At 49.9% G+C, this 22,641-nt stretch overlaps 3 non-coding genes across 3 annotated transcripts; all 3 read left to right on the forward strand.

The window, feature by feature from the left end:
• The first annotated feature begins 7,138 nt into the window (after nt 1-7,138).
• TRNAL-CAA (transfer RNA leucine (anticodon CAA)) lies at nt 7,139-7,250 on the forward strand. Its single transcript has 2 exons — nt 7,139-7,176; nt 7,205-7,250. It is a non-coding gene; the product is annotated as a tRNA-Leu (tRNA).
• Nucleotides 7,251-11,696: 4,446 nt separating this feature from the next.
• Nucleotides 11,697-11,808, forward strand: TRNAL-CAA (transfer RNA leucine (anticodon CAA)). The gene is made up of 2 exons: nt 11,697-11,734; nt 11,763-11,808. It is a non-coding gene; the product is annotated as a tRNA-Leu (tRNA).
• Nucleotides 11,809-18,519: 6,711 nt separating this feature from the next.
• TRNAL-CAA (transfer RNA leucine (anticodon CAA)) lies at nt 18,520-18,631 on the forward strand. Its single transcript has 2 exons — nt 18,520-18,557; nt 18,586-18,631. It is a non-coding gene; the product is annotated as a tRNA-Leu (tRNA).
• Nucleotides 18,632-22,641: the final 4,010 nt, after the last annotated feature.

The raw sequence follows: 22,641 nt of genomic DNA on the forward strand, positions 1-22,641 counted from the left end.
GCTTCTTCTCCTGTGTCTTCAAAGTATCCCTTGCATGCATGGCTATAATTATTCTTTTATAACGCGCTTAATACCGGATATCAGTTTCTAAGCACAAGACCAGGATTCAAACCTGTATTGCTATGTTTTGTCTTGTCTTGTTTCCAAGACAAATGCGTTGCCCCTGACCTATCCCCTCGGCCTCATGGTGTTTGTGACCCAAGTTGATTTCTGACTTTGCGAAAAAGTCAAAGTGAATTCTGAGGGTTTACGTTGCTGTTGCCAAGGTTGGATTTAGGCCTTCTCCGCCTCTCACTGAAATAGTTGAATTTAGGTGTTTACACTGTAGGCGTCCCCTGCTCTGCCACAGTTAAATCCAGGTGTTACCACTGTAGTGCCAAAGTTGATTTACAAGTGTTTCCATTGCTGTGCCAAAGTCACTTCTAAGGGTTGCCCATTGCTCTTGCCAAAGTGCAGTACCATAGTCTATTCTAGCTGACTCTACCTTCTCTCCCGGCCAGGACATATCACACCCAGCCCCTCCGCCTGCCTTCCCATGCCCCAATCCTCTCCTCTCTTTCAGCAGCCCCCCTCACAGAAACACTTCTCCACCCTAAAGACTCGGGCAGCCCACTGATGCGAAACTCACTACAACCCCATCAATACCCACTTCTCCATATCCACCCCCTCCCCCTCGGCAGCTCACTGGCATGCAAACACCCTTAACCCCATCTTTACAACCCACTGTGCATCTCGCACTATTAACCTCTCACCCACACTGAACACCCCCTTAACCCTTTCCGTGGCGATGTGGCACCACTGCTCGGCTTCCAACTCACCACCCTCCACTCCATCCTTGCAGACACCTAACTCACACGTCCCCTCCCTCAGTGCAGCACACACAGCCCTGGCCAACACAACCCGGTCTGAAAACACTCCAACCCTCCTGCATACCTCTATACCCCTTAAGTACCCCACAAACCACTCACACCATACTGTGGGCATAATGCCAGCTACCCATTGCTTTCCCCTTCTCCCTAGGTCACCTCCTGCACACTGCCCTACTCACTACAGCCTTGCCTGCCCACTCCCAACGCTGTCCTAGCCCTATTCTCGTCCACTCCAAAACACCCTGGCCTGATCAATATTCACTTAAACCTACCTCCTTCTGAACCTCCCACAACACACTCAGACAACCATGCTCCTCCCACCCCATGCACAACCAACTCCCTCTCCCGATGCCAACCTCACAGCAAACCCTCTGCTCTTGAGCACCCTTCCCTGACTAGCCTGAATCTGGTCCACCCCGTCCTCAGACTAGCTGACCCTTATCCCTGGTTCCCCTGGCACTTGTCGTCCTGGGATCCCCTCAACACTTGCCCAGCCGCTGGGGCCCCAGCCTTCCTGTACTTCTCTCCTTCCCTTATTCCAGACCCTCCACTCTGACCGGCCCCCTCCCCCTGCACTTATTGTCACTGCACCTGCATGGTCCGAATGTCAAATGGCCTAGTAGGACCCTAGTAGGATCGTTTTATTGTTGTTATTTCTCCTCTGTCCCCCCACCACCTTTTGTCTTGTGGCACCTGGAAACACTTGTGTATGGGCACGTTACAAAATGTCCAATAAAATAATAAGAATTCTCCACTGCATTGCCGCTCTGTGCTCCAACTTTCAGTGCTATGCGGATACCTCTAAGAAGTCAAACTGCATCTCCTCAGAGGTATTCTTCCTTTCCCCTCCTTCTCCAGAAGCTTACTGTCTCTAGAGCCCTGGTTCTCTCTAGGCTGGACTATTGCAACAGCCTCTTTCTAAATCTGCCTGCCCCCACTCTCCGCCCTCTGCAACTCATCCAGAACAGGACTGCGAGACTTGTCCTTGGCCTCAAGCCCTGGGATATTATCTCTACAGCCCTGAAATCTCTTCAATGGCTCCCAGTGGCTGCAAGGATTAAATTCAAGACCATTTGCATTGTCCCCAAGGCGTTCTGGGGCCTGAATCCAAAATACCTTCAACTCCCCCTACGTAAATACCTTCCTGCTCGAGCTCTTCGCTCCTCCACCTCCAACTCTCTCAGTGTCAGTCGCTTCTCCAAGCAGCGAGTTGGGGGTAAATCTCTTTCCTCGGCTGGGGACTCCCTCTGGAACAGCCTCCCTGCCACTCTGAAACTTGAGGAGAACCACCTCCGGTTCCGGAAGCACCTCAAGACCTTCCTTTTTGATTCTGCCTTCACTCTTCCTCTGCCGTGCTGATCGGTTTGCTTCAGTACTGTGCACCTAGTACCCTCTGATTTTGGGGCCCAGGTGCACTGTACACCTGGTACCCTCTGATTTCGGGCCCAGGTCCCTGCCCACCCTGCCACACACTCACACTGCCTCCTGGCAACCTTTGCACTTGGGGCTGTATTTTTATCCCTACAGTCCCTTTACCTGCACTTATCATATTCTCCTGTCTGCACTTTCAACCTTGCACTTGCCACCCTGTTGGCTGCTCTACAGTTGTTGTCCTTGTTTCCCCTGCTCAGCACTTTCCACTTCTCTCCTCCCCCATGCACTTTCCCCCTTCCCCCTGCCAGGCACTTGCGCGTTCTCAATGTTATGGGCCTAGTAAGATCGTTGTTTTGTCCTCCCATGTTCCCCTCCCTTGCCTCGTCGTGCTCTAAAACACTTGTGTATGAGCATGACACAAATAAAATATCATATCCTGCATACTCATCAATGCCAGATTGATGGGCAAAAAAAGTAAACAAAACATTTTTGACCTCATATCGACTGAAAACCCAGACTTCCTATTCATCACAGAAACCTAGTTCACAGATAATTTCAACCCCATTGCACACAAAGCCTTCCCACCAGGTTACTCCCTGCTCGTACATAACAGGCCCAGCAGGCCGGGGGGCCTAGCCATCCTGCACAAACAACACCTGTTAGTAATTTACACTACAAGTCTTCCTGGCAACACCAAAGCAAATCCTTTCTTGCTAAGTTCCGCCTCAGTTCTTTAGTCACCCAAAGAAATCTTCTGTCTCCTATATAGGCCACCCTGCTACAACCAACACTTTGCCGATTCTTTCTGTGACTCCCTTTCACCCACGCTGATCCAGCGCCCTGCACTCACTATGTTGGTTGATATCTTTTTTTTTAAACTTTTAAAAAAATTGTATTTGTTTATAACAAACTTTTTTAAAAAGGCAACAACTTAAAATAAGTAAGCAAACATCACTGTTCCTTTCATCATTTCCTTCAACTTTTCTTTTCTCGCTTTTCATTTTATAGTTTTTTGTTGGTTTTTATTATTGATCCTGCAGGAGTGTTGTATCAACTTCCAACATCTTCTTGTGGAGCTGTTCCAGATACAGTGCGAGGGCTATTGTCAGGTTTTTGCAGTTACTGCTGTGCGTTCTAATCCACCACTCTTCACAGCTGTAGGTCATGCCTTTTCTCAACTCCTGACCTAAGTAGTTTGTTCTTAGTGTTCTTAATTCTGTGCAATAGAGAACCAAGTGTTTTAATGTCTCATCTTGATGATGACAGAAGCGACATTTTAGATCGTCTGTTCCAACATTCTGTCTTAGTCTTTTGATTTCTTTCATTGCAAAGAGGTTCAGCCTGAATTTCAAATAGATTTTTCTTAGTCGTTTACACAGGAATATTTCCATATATTTGGGTAGACAGTTAAGACTTTTCGCTTCTGTAGGACAGTTTATCATACATTTGTGATTAGCACTCTTCTCTGTTGTTTCTATCCAATCTAGTTAGAACAGTTTTTTTTTTACACCATTCGTGTTATTTATGAGAGTCTTTTTTTTCTGTGTCCAGTTGTTTTAAAATGGCTTTACATTTTTGTCTCCACTTCTGTAGTAAGGTCTCCTTCTCATGATTCTTCTGATCGATCATTACTTCAAATTGCGGCAGGTCGCTTCTTCTGTGGTCTTACTAAATAGCGCTAGTGTGTTCCACATAAGTCTTGCATTTAGTGTGGCCAAACTCATTTCATATAGTACGCATGCTGTCGGAAAGCCTTGAGGCAGCTGTAAAATTCTCTTCCAAAAGGTGCTTTCGCATCTTGACCATATCTCACTTGCACAGCCAAACATACTTTCTGCTCCATAGACTAGAACAGGGATCGCCTTGCTCTTGTAGAAATTTATGACCGGTTTGTAAGAAAATTTACCATACTTTCTTTGTATGACCACACCTTGAGCTGTTATTTGTTTACAATTACTTACAATTCTTTTTGTCATCGGTTCATTGTTTATGCTTACATTTATGTAAGTGCCCAGATATCGACTACATGTTACTTGTTTCAAGCAGTCGGGTCCCAATGTCCATCTCTGTTTTTCCTTTTTACTTTGCCTTACTTTTAGATTTTTCAGTATCAGGATTTCAGATTTTGCTACATTTATTTCCAGGCCGTTATCCCTCTGTGTAGATCTTCAAGGCATTTAGCTTTCTTTGTAAGCCAATCGGAGTCAGGTCGAGTAGGACTATATCATCGGCATAAAGAATCCAGCTGATATGAGTTCTGTTTAGTTTTGGAGGGAACGATTTAACTCCATCCAATGCATCTCCGACCTCAGAAATATAGAAGTTGAAGAGCGTTGCTCCTAGTGGGCACCATTGTTAACACCACAAGCTGTTTCTATTGGATTAGAAAGATGTCCTTCCCTGTCTAAATGGATCTGGACATGCATACCTGAATAAAGTTCTTTTATTGCCAGTATCAGACTTTGAGGACATCCTCGTGATTTAAATTTTGCCCATAGTGTTTCCCGGTCAACACCGTCATAAGAGTGAGCTAAATCTATGAACGCTAGATATACTTTGCGACCAGTTCTAATTGCGTCCATTTTTAGGAGATTGAGGATGAGGAGATTCAGACCCCACCCGACTCCTCTGACGAACCCGTTTGTCGCACATCGAAGACGCTTTTCGTTCTGATCCAGTGAGTTAATTGTGCAAGAAGGAGGCTTGCAAATATTTTGCCTATCACGTCTAAAAGGGCTATTGGCCAATAGTTTGATGGTTCCATTCGGCAAACCTTTTTAAAAAATCGGCACGATTATCGCTAATTTCCAGGAAGCAGGACTTCTTCATTCTTGTATTATGTTTTTAAATAACTGGTAACTGGTAATAACAGTAGGAATCAATGGGCTTCCACTCCCTGTCTGTGCCCTAACATCTATAACACAAGATAGACAGTAGTTGTTTAATTAAAACAAATTATTCCTGTGTCTAACTCCCTATTGATAGCTTTCTGGCCCTGTGTTCAAATATCTCATGCACCCGTGGTGTGGTACAGCCATCCCTAGGTGGCGATGGTGTACCGCCTGCAAAATGGGTGTGGAGATCCTTGCCCTCAAATCTCTCACTACTTTCCTAAATCTAAGTGATTAGGTGCAAATTTCTTGGTGGTCGGTTTTCTTTTTTAATATTACCGCCCCCAGTCTATGGGCCTCATTACGAGTCATCTGGTATGGAAATAATGGTGGCGGTAAACCCGCCGCCACCGTTGTTTCCATACTGGGTGATCTCGAGTCTTGCAGGCGGAGGTGTCATTCCCGCCAGGTCTGACCTGGTGGGTTTAACATCGCCCGCCTGCAGGCGGACGTGGAAACACCGGCACCATCAAAAGATGGTGCCGGTGTTTCCATGGTCCCCATTCCCATTGAGTCCTATGGGACTTAAAGGGAATGGGGATTTACCGAATTCCACCTCCAGAATTCCCGGGTCACCGGGGTTGTAATGCCCCGGTAATTCTGGGAATCACAGAGGTGGAATGGTAATACGAGTCTGGCGGTAACTGAGCTGGAAAAACCGGCAGGTTACCGCCGGACTCGTAATGAGGCCCTATGTGTCTTATGGTTATAACTGCTTTGACTAGTTGGTCGAATAAAACTTAAAAATGTTTTTTTTATCTGTCAGTAAGTGAACTTTTACTGCTGGATAAGGTTAAAACGATGTTCGATTGCTCGAGCCCTCTCCTCAAGCGTATGTAGGGTTTCGGAGTTGGGGGTCATCAGCCCTTCAACTCTTAAGTTTGTCAACCGGTTTCAGTGGTACTGATAGCTAGCCGCTTTCTTCAGGACAGAGAATCTTGCATTCTCAATAACAATGTGATTTCTTCTAAAGTCCAAAAGAGTAGGGACGGACAACTTCCGTTCCTGGATGAGCTCACTCAACAGACCCTTTCTGGGGTTCCAATCAATGTTTAAATCAATTAATTTGCTTTTGAGCATTAAATCTGCTTCTAAATCATAAATTCACGATTCCTTGTATGATTTTTCGAGTATCGTTATTTATTCCTGACTCATCAGTGTCACATAATATCAGCCAATGCATTTCAGACTTCCGTCCATCATCAGGGCTATTAACACTGCTATTTATTCATCAATAAGGATCCAATCATCACAACATTATTCATTAATGAAATTCATTCCCAATTTATCATCATTGAGTAAAATTCAACAGAAATCAAAAATTGTAAATTGCACATACCAATTGATTGTTGCAGTCCAAAATGAAATTTAGGAAAAAACGAAAAAAAGAAGAAGAAAAAGAATTCATTATAATACATTATATCGTCACCTGACCACTGTTTTAAAATGTATAGAAATAGCTTCCCTTCACTACCTGGTCGCCTTTTATCACCCAGAGTATGTTTCCACTCTGCACTATTTCCTCCTGAGCAGCACGCATTCCCTGTAGATTAAAGAGCTTGTGTTTATTACCCCGTGTGATTCTGTTTCTCTCTCCCTCATTGACATCTTACCTCTCACTCTTCGTGCTGTAGCGACACGCTGGCTGCCCAAAAGGAGCTGCCACCATCGCTAGTAGAGTTTATAAAACGTTAATCTTTTTGGCGCATGCGCGTGACGTTCTATCTCGTACTGTATGTCACCATTCATCTCCATGGCGGACCCACCTCAATTGTTTATCGAGCACTTTCCTTTTTTATTATAGTGTTACTTGTAAGGAAAAAATATATATTCTCAAAGTTTTATGCGTGATAGGGATACATTTCTTTTCCGCGCATGTGTGTTAGGAGAACACTACATTTTAGGTCCCGTGCATGCGCATGGATCCTCAAGGTAGTGTTTCTGTTCGTGTGAAGAAAATATGCATTGGGTACTGAAGAATCTTTCCCAATCCTGCCCATAGCTGTCAGGGTGGCCGAGTGGTCTAAGGCGCCAGACTCAAGAGGCGCAGCTCTTCCCTGCATTTGGGTGTTCTGGTCTCCGATTGGAGGCGTGGGTTCAAATCCCACTCCTGACAAGCCGGGCTTATTTTTTTGAGCACATTTCAGAGTGTAAGGCTTGCGGAAAACCTTGTGGGGGCCCCCGAATGCAGCGCCCGGCAAGCCTCCCTGTTCTCTTCTGCTGCCTTGCAACTGGAGCTGTCTGCCAGAGACGCCGCAGGCACACCTGCCCTTAAACCCCCACTGGCCCACGGCTGCAAAACCCACATTTTCTAGTGGCTGGCTTGGTGGCATATGTCACTGAGCCCAGTCTACTCAGGAAGTGAAAAAAGTCCCCTTCACAGTTGGAGAAAGTGCTCTCCTGCCAGCTGTCGGTCGTTGAAGGCACCACACCTCAGCAAAATAAAAATAAAAAAACAGACATGCTCAGTCCAGGGGGCTGTGAAGGTATTTACATAGCAAGGACAGAGAGGCTGTTGGGAGATGACAGAAGCCATGCTGCCCCAGAGTTCTCTTCTGAAATTCGCAGGAATCCAGAGGTTGGAGCGGGCTGAGGGAGTGCGCCTTCTTGCCTCTGTCGGCTTTCAAGACACATCTTCCTGCTGGGAAGCTGCCCACCCTGAGCAGCACAGGTTTGCGCTCTAGGCCGGTCGGCCACATATATCTCGCCTGATCGAGCCCGATCGAGCGGCAGCAGATGGCCTTTGGCCAGCGAAGGCTGCCGCTCTTCTTCTTGTTTCTCTGCTTGAGAGGCAGCTCAGTCCTCTGCGCTTGCGCCAGGGGCAGGCCACGTGACACCTTGGGGTCAGGCCGTGGAGCGACTGGGGCATGGCGCCAAGTGAGGTAAGCAGACCACCCCCCCACTGCTCTCTGCATGTGGTGGCTCATTGTTCTAGGGGTATGATTCTCGCTTAGGGTGCGAGAGGTCCCGGGTTCCAATCCCGGACGAGCCCTTTTTTTGGAGCGCGGAAAACAAAAAATACAGAGTCCCCAATTCCCCCCCAAAAATAGTTTGTGCGTGACCGTATCTGGTTCGATGCCCGTCGCCAATGGTTGGCTGCTTTTAAGCCCATGGCCCAAGAGGCAGTGTTGGAAATTCCCCCTCCTTTGTAATGATGCGCTGGCGGCGAGCTGATGTATAAAGGTTTGGACATGCCTTCAGGGTGGGGACTGCCGTGGCTCGCGCCACTGTTGCATCCAGCTTGGTGTTTTGTATGTGTCTGTAGCCTGTGTGTGAGGTGCTGTGAGTGCTGCCATGTAGGTCCGGCGCAGGCTTGCGCCAAACTTTCACGTTGGTGTGTGCCACCTGGCAGGTATCAGTGGGCCCATGAGACATCAGTGCCACAAAGCCTTTCAACTGAAAGCTGTCCCAGCACACAAAAGCGCAGCCTACCAGAGCTGTTTCTGTAGTGTAGTGGTTATCACATTCGCCTAACACAGGAACATGGTGCTGGTTTCTTTTTATTTCCAGAATGTCAATCGGACACATTTGACCGCATGCAGGTTTCGACAGGTATGGACAGGCCGGCACTACACCATGAGTGATCTGAGGCCAGCCCTTATTTGCACCCTGCAAACTGTCCACTGGCTCCATCAGTGGGCGTTTCCTGCCATCCCTGGGTCCTTAAAGGATAGTTCCGGGACTTTTTTTTTATTGTCCCTACGGTTCGGCCATGTGTTTTTAAGCATAACTCGGTAGATCGTAGAAAACTTTCCTATGGACCTTACCCGACTTTTCGTCCATTAACGCACTCGAAATCAGCCGCCATTTTCTGATAATCCTATCATTTCCCCCCATCGCCCTGGCTCACTTGCTTTTGCGGCACTAAATCAAATCCCCCGCCCCTGAAACAGACTTTATCAAAACATTCATATTCCCCGCCTCTATCCGTGACGTGACTGTGCTGCGTAGGCAAACGCGCCCAGGCGTCTTCTACGTGACTCCACACAGAACCCGGAAACCAACACAGATCAGCTCACAACACAGCGCGCCACAATTCGCAATATGAAACTGCACTTTTAAATCAAACCGCAAGATTGTAAATTTGGTAAAGTACATTTATTTGACATCAAATGTTTAGAGAATATTCAGCGATTTGCATTTTTATTTGCTCAGGTTCCAAAAAGTTCGTTTTGAGGCACGCGATGTTCCTTTGCTGTACACAGGGTCTTAGATCATCTCACAATACAGCGCCACAATTCGGAATATGAAACTGTGGTTTAAAAGCAAACTGCAAGATTGTACATTTGGCAAAGTACATTTATTGGACATCAAATGTTTAGAGAATATTCAGCGATTTTCATTTTTCTTTGCTCTCGATCCAAAATAGTTCGTCTTGAGGCAAGCGATGTTCGTGTGCAGTACACAGGGTGTTGGTTTACGATAATGACAGCTCCACTTGGCAGCACAAGTACCCCGGTGCGAACTGCCTTTGATAGGGCGGGGGGTGGTGGTCGTGCAGACAAGACTCGTTTGCCGCAGGGCCTCACCAAGGAGAGGCCATCTAACTGCATGTAAGAGGCAGGCTGCAGGATCTAGTACATGGAAGGCAGGGGGGTGAGTTTATAAATACCTCACCCTCCCAGGAGAATATATGGGTGCAGTTCACCCTGGAGACCCTGGATGCCTAGGCAGTTAGTCAGCAGCAGGCTGGCCTGTGGTGGCAAGGCGGCACGGGCCAGAGGGGGTCATCTCTGTACCCGGTGCCCAAAAGGATTATTTATTATGATCAACCATATTGATTATTTACCTATAACCATGTTTTGTATCAATAAAATCCAACGGCCTTCCTTTTATTGCCAACGCTTGAACAAAGTGGTGTGGTAAGTATTTTTGGGGTCGGAGGCAAGGCCGGGAGGCTTGATGCCAACCCGCAAAATAACATATGTATGTCTGCTGCATATGGGTTCAACGGTTATGTGGATTGAAGGTGGGCGGCCAGCGTGAGGGAGGATGCTGGCCGGAGACATGTGGTGTGACAAGACAAGGCACAGGAAGACTATTCAATGGAGACACACTAGATTCATTTAAAAAATCAAAACAACCATTGTTAAAATATATGTTGGGTTTTATTTTAGATCTTAATTTCAATTGAACATAAATAGTAAACATCACACATTGTAAAGTTGCCGTTGCAGCACATCCAGGGAAAATCCGCGGTATTGTCCACTGTCGCTGGGGAAATGTTGTCTAATGGCAAGTACCGCACAGGCAGGTATTACTCTCCGAACGCGGTGTCCGAGCCTCCCGTGAAGCCACCAAGTGAAGCAACGATAGGCCACCAGCCTGTACCACCTGTGAAAATGAAAGATGCAAACTGTATTAAAATGACAACTTTCTTATCACTGTCGATTCAGGTAAAAAATGTCATTCTGCTTTGAAAAAAAATCTATCTAGAAAATGCACAACGTGGAACCAATTTACATGCATTCGAATGATGAGACAACCATGAAATAGTAGTGGCATCACTGACATCACAACCAGAGTATACTTACTCGTTACTCTGATTACGCGTACGAACAGTGCCGCAAAGTTCGTGCATAAGCACCATCATCATCCTCAACACGGTCCGTGAGAGGCAGGCTTCCCTGAACTCTGGCAGCTCGGTGATGCATTGCGGACTTGGCTCGCCTTCCGAAATGTAGGCCAAGCACCCGGAATTTTCACGGCAGCAGCAGTTCTCCTCCTCAGTTGGCATTAGCTGGCACCGATTGCACGTGCACCAGGTGGAGACGCCGTCGATGCGACATGGTCCAGGCTGTTCATCCGTTGACTGGTCCTCCCAACTGCCGTCCGAATCCCCATCGTTTTCGCGTGCTTGCCTTTCCAGTAGTTCTTCCTCGGTGTACTCGGGCTCGTACATATACGGCATTATTGTAGCCATTGTGTGGTAAAGAAAGTAAAATATTTTATAGCGGTGGTACTGGTATCTGTTCACATGGGCTACAATCAATGAAGGTAGCTGACCAGAGCACAGAAACGAGTCACAGAATACTCAAGGTAACACAGAGAGAGTAATGGAATCGAAAATCTGCTGCTGTGTGTTGTGAAACGGTGTGTTTATACTTATTGAGGAAAGAGGCGTCCTGCCATTTCCATGGCGACACGTCATTAGCTGAGGCGCAGCGATTGTTGACACGAAACGTGCTTTGGCGTTGGGAAATGGGCGGTACGCGTCTGCTGATGTCAGGCTCAGGGGCGGGGGATTTGATTTAGTGCCGCAAAAGCAGGTGAGCCAGGGCGATGGGGGGAAATGATAGGATTATCAGAAAATGGCGGCTGATTTCGAGTGCGTTAATGGACGAAAAGTCGGGTAAGGTCCATAGGAAAGTTTTCTACGATCTACCGAGTTATGCTTAAAAACACATGGCCGAACCGTAGGGACAATAAAAAAAAAAGTCCCGGAACTATCCTTTAACTGAGTGTTTGGGTACTTTTGCTGCAGAGATCGGGGCATGAAAACTGGCGCTGGCACATGGCGACATTGGGTACTGAAGAATCTTTCCCAATCCTGCCCGTAGCCGTCAGGGTGGCCGAGTGGTCTAAGGCGCCAGACTCAAGAGGCACAGCTCTTCCCTGCATCTGGGTGTTCTGGTCTCCGATTGGAGGCGTGGGTTCAAATCCCACTCCTGACAAGCCGGGCTCATTTTTTTGAGCACATTTCAGAGTGTAAGGCTTGCGGAAAACCTCGTGGGGGCCCCCGAATGCAGCGCCCGGCAAGCCTCCCTGTTCTCTTCTGCTGCCTTGCAACTGGAGCTGTCTGCCAGAGACGCCGCAGGCACACCTGCCCTTAAACCCCCACTGGCCCACGGCTGCAAAACCCGCATTTTCTAGTGGCTGGCTTGGTGGCATATGTCACTGAGCCCAGTCTACTCAGGAAGTGAAAAAAGTCCCCTTCACAGTTGGAGAAAGTGCTCTCCTGCCACCTGTCGGTCGTTGAAGGCACCACACCTCAGCAAAATAAAAATAAAAAAACAGACATGCTCAGTCCAGGGGGCTGTAAAGGTATTTACATAGCAAGGACAGAGAGGCTGTTGGGAGATGACAGAAGCCATGCTGCCCCAGAGTTCTCTTCTGAAATTTGCAGGAATCCAGAGGTTGGAGCGGGCTGAGGGAGTGTGCCTTCTTGCCTCTGTCGGCTTTCAAGACACATCCTCCTGCTGGGACGCTGCCCACCCTGAGCAGCACAGGTTTGCGCTCTAGGCCGGTCGGCCACATATATCTCGCCTGATCGAGCCCGATCGAGCAGCAGCAGATTGCCTTTAGCCAGCGAAGGCTGCCGCTCTTCTTCTTGTTTCTCTGCTTGCGAGGCAGCTCAGTCCTCTGCGCTCGGCCAGGGGCAGGCCAGGTGACACGCAGGGGTCAGTCCGTGGAGCGACTGGGGCATGGCGCCAAGTGAGGTAAGCAGACCACCCCCCACACTGCTCTCTGCATGCGGTGGCTCGTTGGTCTAGGGGTATGATTCTCGCTTAGGCTGCGAGAGGTCCCGGGTTCCAATCCTGGACGAGCCCTTTTTCTTGGAGCGCGGAAAACAAAAAACACAGAGTCCCCAATTCCCCCCCAAAAATAGTTTGTGCGTGACCGTATCTGGTTCGATGCACGTCGCCAATGGTTGGCTGCTTTTAAGCCCATGGCCCAAGAGGCAGTGTTGGAAATTCCCCCTCCTTTGTAATGATGCGCTGGCGGCGAGCTGATGTATAAAGGTTTGGACATGCCTTCTGGGTGGGGACTGCCGTGGCTCGCGCCACTGTTGCATCCAGCTTGGTGTTTTGTATGTGTCTGCAGCCTGTGTGTGAGGTGCTGTGAGTGCTGCCATGTAGGTCCGGCGCAGGCTTGCGCCACACTTTCACGTTGGTGTGTGCCACCTGGCAGGTACCAGTGGGCCCCATGAGACATCAGTGCCACAAAGCCTTTCAACTGAAAGCTGTCCCAGCACACGAAAGCGCAGCCTACAAGAGCTGTTTCTGTAGTCTAGTGGTTATCACATTCGCCTAACACAGAAACATGGTGCTGGTTTCTTTTTATTTCCACAATGTCAATCGGACACATTTGACCGCATGCAGGTTTCGACAGGTATGGACAGGCCGGAACTACGCTATGAGGGATCTGAGGCCAGCCCTTATTTGCACCCTGCAAACTGTCCACTGGCTCCATCAGTGGGCGTTCCCTGCCATCCCTGGGTCCTTAACTGAGTGTTTGGGTACTTTTGCTGCAGAGATCGGGGCATGAAAACCGGCGCTGGCACCTGGCGACATTGGGTACTGAAGAATCTTTCCCAGTCCTGCCTATAGCTGTCAGGGTGGCCGAGTGGTCTAACGCGCCAGACTCAAGAGGCGCAGCTCTTCCCTGCATCTGGATGTTCTAGTCTCCGATTGGAGGCGTGGGTTCAAATCCCACCCCTGACAAGCCGGGCTCATTTTTTTGAGCACATTTCAGAGTGTAAGGCTTGCGGAAAACCTCATGGGGGCCCCCGAATGCAGCGCCCGGCAAGCCTCCCTGTTCTCTTCTGCTGCCTTGCAACTGGAGCTGTCTGCCAGAGACGCCGCAGGCACACCTGCCCTTAAACCCCCACTGGCCCACGGCTGCAAAACCCGCATTTTCTAGTGGCTGGCTTGGTGGCATATGTCACTGAGCCCAGTCTACTCAGGAAGTGAAAAAAGTCCCCTTCACAGTTGGAGAAAGTGCTCTCCTGCCACCTGTCGGTCGTTGAAGGCACCACACCTCAGCAAAATAAAAATAAAAAAACAGACATGCTCAGTCCAGGGGGCTGTAAAGGTATTTACATAGCAAGGACAGAGAGGCTGTTGGGAGATGACAGAAGCCATGCTGCCCCAGAGTTCTCTTCTGAAATTTGGTCTCCGATTGGAGGCGTGGGTTCAAATCCCACTCCTGACAAGCCGGGCTCATTTTTTTTAGCACATTTCAGAGTGTAAGGCTTGCGGAAAACCTCGTGGGGGCCCCCGAATGCAGCGCCCGGCAAGCCTCCCTGTTCTCTTCTGCTGCCTTGCAACTGGAGCTGTCTGCCAGAGACGCCGGAGGCACACCTGCCCTTAAACCCCCACTGGCCCACGGCTGCAAAACCTGCATTTTCTAGTGGCTGGCTTGGTTGCATATGTCACTGAGCCCAGTCTACTCAGGAAGTGAAAAAAGTCCCCTTCACAGTTGGAGAAAGTGCTCTCCTGCCACCTGTCGGTCGTTGAAGGCACCACACCTCAGCAAAATAAAAATAAAAAAACAGACATGCTCAGTTCGGGGGATGTAAAGGTATTTACATAGCAAGAACAGAGAGGCTGTTGGGAGATGACAGAAGCCATGCTGCCCCAGAGTTCTCTTCTGAAAGTCGCAGGAATCCAGAGGTTGGAGCGGGCTGAGGGAGTGCGCCTTCTTGCCTCTGTCGGCTTTCAAGACACATCCTCCTGCTGGGAAGCTGCCCACCCTGAGCAGCACAGGTTTGCGCTCTAGGCCGGTCGGCCACATATATCTCGCCTGATCGAGCCCGATTGAGCGGCAGCAGATGGCCTTTGGCCAGCGAAGGCTGCCGCTCTTCTTCTTGTTTCTCTGCTTGAGAGGCAGCTCAGTCCTCTGCGCTTGCGCCAGGGGCAGGCCACGTGACACGCAGGGGTCAGGCCGTGGAGCGACTGGGGCATGGCGCCAAGTGAGGTAAGCAGACCACCCCGCCCACTGCTCTCTGCATGTGGTGGCTCGTTGTTCTAGGGGTATGATTCTCGCTTAGGGTGCGAGAGGTCCCGGGTTCCAATCCCGGACGAGCCCTTTTTTTGGAGCGCGGAAAACAAAAAGAGTCCCCAATTCCCCCCCAAAAATAGTTTGTGCGTGACCGTATCTGGTTCGATGCCCGTCGCCAATGGTTGGCTGCTTTTAAGCCCATGGCCCAAGAGGCAGTGTTGGAAATTCCCCCTCCTTTGTAATGATGCGCTGGCGGCGAGCTGATGTATAAAGGTTTGGACATGCCTTCTGGGTGGGGACTGCCGTGGCTCGCGCCACTGTTGCATCCAGCTTGGTGTTTTGTATGTGTCTGTAGCCTGTGTGTGAGGTGCTGTGAGTGCTGCCATGTAGGTCCGGCGCAGGCTTGCGCCAAACTTTCACGTTGGTGTGTGCCACCTGGCAGGTATCAGTGGGCCCCATGAGACATCAGTGCCACAAAGCCTTTCAACTGAAAGCTGTCCCAGCACACAAAAGCGCAGCCTACCAGAGCTGTTTCTGTAGTGTAGTGGTTATCACATTCGCCTAACACAGGAACATGGTGCTGGTTTCTTTTTATTTCCAGAATGTCAATCGGACACATTTGACCGCATGCAGGTTTCGACAGGTATGGACAGGCCGGCACTACGCCATGAGTGATCTGAGGCCAGCCCTTATTTGCACCCTGCAAACTGTCCACTGGCTCCATCAGTGGGCGTTTCCTGCCATCCCTGGGTCCTTAAAGGATAGTTCCGGGACTTTTTTTTTATTGTCCCTACGGTTCGGCCATGTGTTTTTAAGCATAACTCGGTAGATCGTAGAAAACTTTCCTATGGACCTTACCCGACTTTTCGTCCATTAACGCACTCGAAATCAGCCGCCATTTTCTGATAATCCTATCATTTCCCCCCATCGCCCTGGCTCACTTGCTTTTGCGGCACTAAATCAAATCCCCCGCCCCTGAAACAGACTTTATCAAAACATTCATATTCCCCGCCTCTATCCGTGACGTGACTGTGCTGCGTAGGCAAACGCGCCCAGGCGTCTTCTACGCGACTCCACACAGAACCCGGAAACCAACACAGATCAGCTCACAACACAGCGCGCCACAATTCGCAATATGAAACTGTACTTTTAAATCAAACCGCAAGATTGTAAATTTGGTAAAGTACATTTATTTGACATCAAATGTTTAGAGAATATTCAGCGATTTGCATTTTTATTTGCTCAGGTTCCAAAAAGTTCGTTTTGAGGCACGCGATGTTCCTTTGCTGTACACAGGGTCTTAGATCATCTCACAATACAGCGCCACAATTCGGAATATGAAACTGTGGTTTAAAAGCAAACTGCAAGATTGTACATTTGGCAAAGTACATTTATTGGACATCAAATGTTTAGAGAATATTCAGCGATTTTCATTTTTCTTTGCTCTCGATCCAAAATAGTTCGTCTTGAGGCAAGCGATGTTCGTGTGCAGTACACAGGGTGTTGGTTTACGATAATGACAGCTCCACTTGGCAGCACAAGTACCCCGGTGCGAACTGCCTTTGATAGGGCGGGGGGTGGATTGGGGCGGTGGTCGTGCAGACAAGACTCGTTTGCCGCAGGGCCTCACCAAGGAGAGGCCATCTAACTGCATGTAAGAGGCAGGCTGCAGGATCTAGTACATGGAAGGCAGGGGGGTGAGTTTATAAATACCTCACCCTCCCAGGAGAATATATGGGTGCAGTTCACCCTGGAGACCCTGGATGCCTAGGCAGTTAGTCAGCAGCAGGCTGGCCTGTGGTGGCAAGGCGGCACGGGCCAGAGGGGGTCATCTCTGTACCCGGTGCCCAAAAGGATTATTTATTATGATCAACCATATTGATTATTTACCTATAACCATGTTTTGTATCAATAAAATCCAACGGCCTTCCTTTTATTGCCAACGCTTGAACAAAGTGGTGTGGTAAGTATTTTTGGGGTCGGAGGCAAGGCCGGGAGGCTTGATGCCAACCCGCAAAATAACATATGTATGTCTGCTGCATATGGGTTCAACGGTTATGTGGATTGAAGGTGGGCGGCCAGCGTGAGGGAGGATGCTGGCCGGAGACATGTGGTGTGACAAGACAAGGCACAGGAAGACTATTCAATGGAGACACACTAGATTCATTTAAAAAATCAAAACAACCATTGTTAAAATATATGTTGGGTTTTATTTTAGATCTTAATTTCAATTGAACATAAATAGTAAACATCACACATTGTAAAGTTGCCGTTGCAGCACATCCAGGGAAAATCCGCGGTATTGTCCACTGTCGCTGGGGAAATGTTGTCTAATGGCAAGTACCGCACAGGCAGGTATTACTCTCCGAACGCGGTGTCCGAGCCTCCCGTGAAGCCACCAAGTGAAGCAACGATAGGCCACCAGCCTGTACCACCTGTGAAAATGAAAGATGCAAACTGTATTAAAATGGCAACTTTCTTATCACTGTCGATTCAGGTAAAAAATGTCATTCTGCTTTGAAAAAAAATCTATCTAGAAAATGCACAACATGGAACCAATTTACATGCATTCGAATGATGAGACAACCATGAAATAGTAGTGGCATCACTGACATCACAACCAGAGTATACTTACTCGTTACTCTGATTACGCGGACGAACAGTGCCGCAAAGTTCGTGCATAAGCACCATCATCATCCTCAACACGGTCCGTGAGAGGCAGGCTTCCCTGAACTCTGGCAGCTCGGTGATGCATTGCGGACTTGGCTCACCTTCCGAAATGTAGGCCAAGCACCCGGAATTTTCACGGCAGCAGCAGTTCTCCTCCTCAGTTGGCATTAGCTGGCACCGATTGCACGTGCACCAGGTGGAGACGCCGTCGATGCGACATGGTCCAGGCTGTTCATCCGTTGACTGGTCCTCCCAACTGCCGTCCGAATCCCCATCGTTTTCGCGTGCTTGCCTTTCCAGTAGTTCTTCCTCGGTGTACTCGGGCTCGTACATATACGGCATTATTGTAGCCATTGTGTGGTAAAGAAAGTAAAATATTTTATAGCGGTGGTACTGGTATCTGTTCACACGGGCTACAATCAATGAAGGTAGCTGACCAGAGCACAGAAACGAGTCACAGAATACTCAAGGTAACACAGAGAGAGTAATGGAATCGAAAATCTGCTGCTGTGTGTTGTGAAACGGTGTGTTTATACTTATTGAGGAAAGAGGCGTCCTGCCATTTCCATGGCGACACGTCATTAGCTGAGGCGCAGCGATTGTTGACACGAAACGTGCTTTGGCGTTGGGAAATGGGCGGTACGCGTCTGCTGATGTCAGGCTCAGGGGCGGGGGATTTGATTTAGTGCCGCAAAAGCAGGTGAGCCAGGGCGATGGGGGGAAATGATAGGATTATCAGAAAATGGCGGCTGATTTCGAGTGCGTTAATGGACGAAAAGTCGGGTAAGGTCCATAGGAAAGTTTTCTACGATCTACCGAGTTATGCTTAAAAACACATGGCCGAACCGTAGGGACGATAAAAAAAAAGTCCCGGAACTATCCTTTAACTGAGTGTTTGGGTACTTTTGCTGCAGAGATCGGGGCATGAATACTGGCGCTGGCACATGGCGACATTGGGTACTGAAGAATCTTTCCCAATCCTGCCCATAGCCGTCAGGGTGGCCGAGTGGTCTAAGGCGCCAGACTCAAGAGGCACAGCTCTTCCCTGCATCTGGGTGTTCTGGTCTCCGATTGGAGGCGTGGGTTCAAATCCCACTCCTGACAAGCCGGGCTCATTTTTTTGAGCACATTTCAGAGTGTAAGGCTTGCGGAAAACCTCGTGGGGGCCCCCGAATGCAGCGCCCGGCAAGCCTCCCTGTTCTCTTCTGCTGCCTTGCAACTGGAGCTGTCTGCCAGAGACGCCGCAGGCACACCTGCCCTTAAACCCCCACTGGCCCACGGCTGCAAAACCCGCATTTTCTAGTGGCTGGCTTGGTGGCATATGTCACTGAGCCCAGTCTACTCAGGAAGTGAAAAAAGTCCCCTTCACAGTTGGAGAAAGTGCTCTCCTGCCACCTGTCGGTCGCTGAAGGCACCACACCTCAGCAAAATAAAAATAAAAAAACAGACATGCTCAGTCCAGGGGGCTGTAAAGGTATTTACATAGCAAGGACAGAGAGGCTGTTGGGAGATGACAGAAGCCATGCTGCCCCAGAGTTCTCTTCTGAAATTTGCAGGAATCCAGAGGTTGGAGCGGGCTGAGGGAGTGTGCCTTCTTGCCTCTGTCGGCTTTCAAGACACATCCTCCTGCTGGGACGCTGCCCACCCTGAGCAGCACAGGTTTGCGCTCTAGGCCGGTCGGCCACATATATCTCGCCTGATCGAGCCCGATCGAGCGGCAGCAGATGGCCTTTGGCCAGCGAAGGCTGCCGCTCTTCTTCTTGTTTCTCTGCTTGCGAGGCAGCTCAGTCCTCTGCGCTCGGCCAGGGGCAGGCCAGGTGACACGCAGGGGTCAGTCCGTGGAGCGACTGGGGCATGGCGCCAAGTGAGGTAAGCAGACCACCCCCCACACTGCTCTCTGCATGCGGTGGCTCGTTGGTCTAGGGGTATGATTCTCGCTTAGGCTGCGAGAGGTCCCGGGTTCCAATCCTGGATGAGCCCTTTTTCTTGGAGCGCGGAAAACAAAAAACACAGAGTCCCCAATTCCCCCCCAAAAATAGTTTGTGCGTGACCGTATCTGGTTCGATGCACGTCGCCAATGGTTGGCTGCTTTTAAGCCCATGGCCCAAGAGGCAGTGTTGGAAATTCCCCCTCCTTTGTAATGATGCGCTGGCGGCGAGCTGATGTATAAAGGTTTGGACATGCCTTCTGGGTGGGGACTGCCGTGGCTCCCGCCACTGTTGCATCCAGCTTGGTGTTTTGTATGTGTCTGCAGCCTGTGTGTGAGGTGCTGTGAGTGCTGCCATGTAGGTCCGGCGCAGGCTTGCGCCACACTTTCACGTTGGTGTGTGCCACCTGGCAGGTACCAGTGGGCCCCATGAGACATCAGTGCCACAAAGCCTTTCAACTGAAAGCTGTCCCAGCACACGAAAGCGCAGCCTACAAGAGCTGTTTCTGTAGTCTAGTGGTTATCACATTCGCCTAACACAGAAACATGGTGCTGGTTTCTTTTTATTTCCACAATGTCAATCGGACACATTTGACCGCATGCAGGTTTCGACAGGTATGGACAGGCCGGAACTACGCTATGAGGGATCTGAGGCCAGCCCTTATTTGCACCCTGCAATCTGTCCACTGGCTCCATCAGTGGGCGTTTCCTGCCATCCCTGGGTCCTTAACTGAGTGTTTGGGTACTTTTGCTGCAGAGATCGGGGCATGAAAACCGGCGCTGGCACCTGGCGACATTGGGTACTGAAGAATCTTTCCCAGTCCTGCCTATAGCTGTCAGGGTGGCCGAGTGGTCTAACGCGCCAGACTCAAGAGGCGCAGCTCTTCCCTGCATCTGGATGTTCTAGTCTCCGATTGGAGGCGTGGGTTCAAATCCCACCCCTGACAAGCCGGGCTCATTTTTTTGAGCACATTTCAGAGTGTAAGGCTTGCGGAAAACCTCATGGGGGCCCCCGAATGCAGCGCCTGGCAAGCCTCCCTGTTCTCTTCTGCTGCCTTGCAACTGGAGCTGTCTGCCAGAGACGCCGCAGGCACACCTGCCCTTAAACCCCCACTGGCCCACGGCTGCAAAACCCGCATTTTCTAGTGGCTGGCTTGGTGGCATATGTCACTGAGCCCAGTCTACTCAGGAAGTGAAAAAAGTCCCCTTCACAGTTGGAGAAAGTGCTCTCCTGCCACCTGTCGGTCGTTGAAGGCACCACACCTCAGCAAAATAAAAATAAAAAAACAGACATGCTCAGTCCAGGGGGCTGTAAAGGTATTTACATAGCAAGGACAGAGAGGCTGTTGGGAGATGACAGAAGCCATGCTGCCCCAGAGTTCTCTTCTGAAATTTGGTCTCCGATTGGAGGCGTGGGTTCAAATCCCACTCCTGACAAGCCGGGCTCATTTTTTTGAGCACATTTCAGAGTGTAAGGCTTGCGGAAAACCTCGTGGGGGCCCCCGAATGCAGCGCCCGGCAAGCCTCCCTGTTCTCTTCTGCTGCCTTGCAACTGGAGCTGTCTGCCAGAGACGCCGGAGGCACACCTGCCCTTAAACCCCCACTGGCCCACGGCTGCAAAACCTGCATTTTCTAGTGGCTGGCTTGGTGGCATATGTCACTGAGCCCAGTCTACTCAGGAAGTGAAAAAAGTCCCCTTCACAGTTGGAGAAAGTGCTCTCCTGCCACCTGTCGGTCGTTGAAGGCACCACACCTCAGCAAAATAAAAATAAAAAAACAGACATGCTCAGTTCGGGGGATGTAAAGGTATTTACATAGCAAGAACAGAGAGGCTGTTGGGAGATGACAGAAGCCATGCTTCCCCAGAGTTCTCTTCTGAAATTAGCAGGAATCCAGAGGTTGGAGCGGGCTGAGGGAGTGCGCCTTCTTGCCTCTGTCGGCTTTCAAGACACATCCTCCTGCTGGGAAGCTGCCCACCCTGAGCAGCACAGGTTTGCGCTCTAGGCTGGTCGGCCACATATATCTCGCCTGATCGAGCCCGATCGAGCGGCAGCAGATGGCCTTTGGCCAGCGAAGGCTGCCGCTCTTCTTCTTGTTTCTCTGCTTGAGAGGCAGCTCAGTCCTCTGCGCTTGCGCCAGGGGCAGGCCACGTGACACCTTGGGGTCAGGCCGTGGAGCGACTGGGGCATGGCACCAACTGAGGTAAGCAGACCACCTTCCCCCCCACTGCTCTCTGCATGCGGTGGCTCGTTGGTCTAGGGGTATGATTCTTGCTTAGGGTGCGAGAGGTCCCGGGTTCCAATCCTGGACGAGCCCTTTTTTTTTGGAGCGCGGAAAACAAAAAACACAGAGTCCCCAATTCCCCCCCAAAAATAGTTTGTACGTGACCCTATCTGGTTCGATGCCCGTCGCCAATGGTTGGCTGCTTTTAAGCCCATGGCCCAAGAGGCAGTGTTGGAAATTCCCCCTCCTTTGTAATGATGCGCTGGTGGCGAGCTGATTTATAAAGGTTTGGACATGCCTTCTGGGTGGGGACTGCCGTGGCTCGCGCCACTGTTGCATCCAGCTTGGTCTTTTGTATGTGTCTGCAGTCTGTGTGTGAGGTGCTGTGAGTGCTGCCATGTAGGTCCCGCGCAGGCTTGCGCCAAACTTTCACGTTGGTGTGTGCCACCTGGCAGGTACCAGCGGGCCCCATGAGACATCAGTGCCACAAAGCCTTTCAACTGAAAGCTGTCCCAGCACACGAAAGCGCAGCCTACCAGAGCTGTTTCTGTAGTGTAGTGGTTATCACATTCGCCTAACACAGGAACATGGTGCTGGTTTCTTTTTATTTCCACAATGTCAATCGGACACATTTGACCGCATGCAGGTTTCGACAGGTATGGACAGGCCGGCACTACGCCATGAGTGATCTGAGGCCAGCCCTTATTTGCACCCTGCAAACTGTCCACTGGCTCCATCAGTGGGCGTTTCCTCCCATCCCTGGGTCCTTAACTGAGTGTTTGGGTACTTTTGCTGCAGAGATCGGGGCATGAAAACCGGCGCTGGCACCTGGCGACATTGGGTACTGAAGAATCTTTCCCAGTCCTGCCTATAGCTGTCAGGGTGGCCGAGTGGTCTAACGCGCCGGACTCAAGAGGCGCAGCTCTTCCCTGCATCTGGGTGTTCTGGTCTCCGATTGGAGGCG

The sequence above is a fragment of the Ambystoma mexicanum genome, chromosome 2q (genome assembly GCF_040938575.1).
Source record: "Ambystoma mexicanum isolate Mex_15411 chromosome 2q, UKY_AmexF1_1, whole genome shotgun sequence".
In the NCBI taxonomy this organism is placed as follows: domain Eukaryota; kingdom Metazoa; phylum Chordata; class Amphibia; order Caudata; family Ambystomatidae; genus Ambystoma; species Ambystoma mexicanum.